Below are 3,435 nucleotides of genomic sequence, written 5' to 3'. Positions count from 1 at the left end.
AAAACTGCCCTGTGTTCTTGCACGAGCAATGCTTGCACGCTCCTTCAATGCCCGTTATTAGAAAACACTCACAACATATGCCACATAAGGTGGACAGTCTGGAAAATAAGTCTCAAATACAAAATATTTGGGCTGTTCTTGTAACAGTTTCAGAGGCTGAAGTGGGAAGAAGTGCATATGTCCATATTAATTTTGGTGATTGATCTGAATTTTTTGACGTGAATAAGTTACCGTTTTTTTCCATGTATAATGCGCCCCCATGTATAATACGCACCCTAAAAATGGCATGTTGATGCTGGAAAAAAGCGTGTACCCATGTATAATACGCACCCAAATTTTGACTCCTACTTAAGTCCGTAAACGTAAAGTTATTTCAGAAAAAAGATCATCTTTGGGAACAACCGGATGTTATTCTGCCGGTCAGTATCACTGCGCATGCGCTAGCAAACTCGATAGCGAAGAAACGTTTCGGATTTGTGTAGGGTACATTGTGACAGCAAACGAGCAGGTGATCGAGCAAGCGTCTGATACGAGAGCATTCTGTTCGTATGGAGCGTGTTTGAAGTGAACAGCAGAGAAGAAAGCGCATCTGTAATGGCGGCCTCCGTATAATATCCGGATTAAAAAAAAAAAAAAAAAAATTGCACCCATGTATAATGCACACCCCAGATTTTAGGACAATAAATTAGTTAAATTTTGCGCATTATACATGGAAAAAAACGGTAAGTCAAACTCTTTTTTTTTTTTCACATTGTAGTCATAGCTTCTTTCGGAGGGCCGTTATGACTGTCAACTCAGTCAGGATACGATATCATATCGATACAAAGACCCTCGATACGATATTTGCCGATATCTTGAAGCCTGCTGTGATTCATTCACGATACATCACGATATAGTGCGCTACGATTGATACATATATATTTTTTTTTTAATAAAAAATATAGAACAATATCCTGATTTATAACAATTCATACGCAAAATCAACAAGGTACTGCAAACTCTATTTAGGAAATTACAAGAGTATTGTAGTATACAAATTGCTTACTTTAACACTGAACTTTGATGTCGTGTTTTTTCTTTAAATGTGCGGCAAGATTTGTGCTCCCTGAATATTTGATCACCGCATGGCAGGATTTACAAACTGCAAGTGTCTTATCCGTTGAGTCATCTTTTCTTTGGAATCCAAAGTGCTTCCAAAGAATGACTTGAAGCCGAAAGGGGAGCCAATTTCCTCGTCTTTTTGGACACTAGCCATAGCACCAGCCCTGGAGCCACGTACTAGTTGTCGACTCCCCTTTCACGTGCCTGCTCTGCTGACAACACAACACGTTGCTCACTGCTCCCGGAAAGAGGAAGCAAGCAACAATGAACTGGATTTCAAAATAAAGTCGCGTCTAATGTCCGAGGTCAAACACGGCGATATAAATCGATGTTTACGTTTAGCATCAATGCCAATAAATCGTAGAGCTTTATATCGATTCATCGATGTGTATCGAGGAATCGTTACACCCCTACTGTCAACCGAAATAAATGTATGAGCACCTCATATTATATACAGTAAAAGCTACAAAACAAACTGACGAATAACTCATTTTCAAATCAGATGACTAAAAACTGGTCCAATATTTTAAAGAAGAGATATTATTAAAAGTGAAGACAATTTGCAATTCTAGTAATGACACACGGATTTGATGCACAATTTGTCTTTGCAGGCCACATAAAATAATGTGGCGGGCCGTATCTGGCCCCCGGGCCTTGAGTTTGACACCTGTGAGTTAAGGGTTTGGGTCTTTATCGGCTATAAGGGTCTAAAACTGCTGGGTTAAAAATTGGACTGACTTGGGAAGTTGGATAAATTTGACCAATCCAAATTCTTTTGTTTATAGCCCAGGAGTTTTAAGAGTGGTTTTTCAAAATCTAAGTAAAACCTCAGGGTTACCCCTTTTCTAACCCAAATATTAACTATGTCCACATGCAGTCAATGAACCTTTTAAAATCCGAATATTGGCAATATCTGGGTTTATGAAGGCTATGTAAACGCATGCATGCAAAAAACGCGACTGCTTTATTCTTGTGATGAGTGACATAAAAATGTCTGATTGACGGGGAAATGTAAATGATGTCTATTTGCATCACAAAGTACGTGCGTAGCCACTCAAGTCAGGTTTAATCAAATGAATCATGCATTGATAAAGAAGGAAGGCATGCATTTTGATTTTCTTTCCTTCCATGTAATGGTGACCGTGTGTCTTCTACTTCTACTGTATCCCCCCCATGAATCTTCAACTAACAGTTACGTGTTTCTACAGGAGCCTGTGCAAATGTGTTGGAAACAGAGACAGCTTCAAGCTCTCTCTTGAAATTTGTTATCATTGTCCAAAAAAACCCGCACAAACACTTATGGCACATACAGTTAGTTACAGAATTTGCAGATCCGCGGCACAATCCAAATCTTCCTTGGATCTAACACACTAGTGACTCCAAAACATCCATTTTAGTTGACATGGGTCAAATTTGAAAAGGAACAGCCTCAATATATACAAACCTGTACAAAAGAAGAACTTGTTAAAATATGAATGCATAGTATTTGTCACTTTACACCAGTCTGTGGCATCAACTGATTTATCTAAAATAGCTATGTTAACATTCTTTTGACCATACCAAAAGATTGCCCAAAACAAATACCAAGGCATGCTGAATCAGTCAAATATTTGTCTTCTTTTGAGAAGCAGGGAGAAGGTGTAACTGACTTGAGGTTCTCAAAGTCTGCTCTGTATGAAGTTGAAATGTGGGAAAAACATTGACAAATAACCTTACAAGCTTCTTGGCAGGTCTAGCTATGCAATCTGTCCGGAAAATAAATGGCTTATACTTCTCTCTGAGCCAATAGCACTACTTTTCCAAAAGCTTCCTCCTTATATCATAATTTCTTTCCGCACATTAACCGGAAAGAATAATCTGTGACAACAAGCATGGAAGTTGAATTGAGTGATCAGCCTTGAAGGGCCTTGAGGCAGCACTGGATCTCGTAATGCTTTAAGAATAGAATCTTGGAAGTGCTGAGGGCTCTCAATTCTTACTGCTTTCAGTTTGTTGGAAGTAGCACGTTCTCAATCTAACTTTATCTGTCCAGAAACAACAAGAGAGAACATTTTGACAACATGAAATTCAGATTTATCCCAAAGAGTCAAGTAAACAGAATTATGGACATGAAGGAAATGCACTCTCTGACAGCCAATCGCAAGGCACATATACGTAGACAATCACACTAACACCTATCATGGCCTACCATTCATTTTTTTCCGAATTGTGGGAGGAAACCGGGGCACCTGGAGGAAACCCACGCAGGCTCCGAGAAAACATGCAAACTCCACACGGGGAGGCCGGAGCCAGAATAGAACCCGCAACCTTTGCACTGTGAGGTGCACCAGTCAA

The sequence above is a fragment of the Syngnathus typhle genome, linkage group LG4, assembly GCF_033458585.1.
Source record: "Syngnathus typhle isolate RoL2023-S1 ecotype Sweden linkage group LG4, RoL_Styp_1.0, whole genome shotgun sequence".
NCBI classification, from domain to species: Eukaryota; Metazoa; Chordata; class Actinopteri; order Syngnathiformes; family Syngnathidae; genus Syngnathus; species Syngnathus typhle.
Note: the sequence above shows the minus strand (reverse complement) of the source record.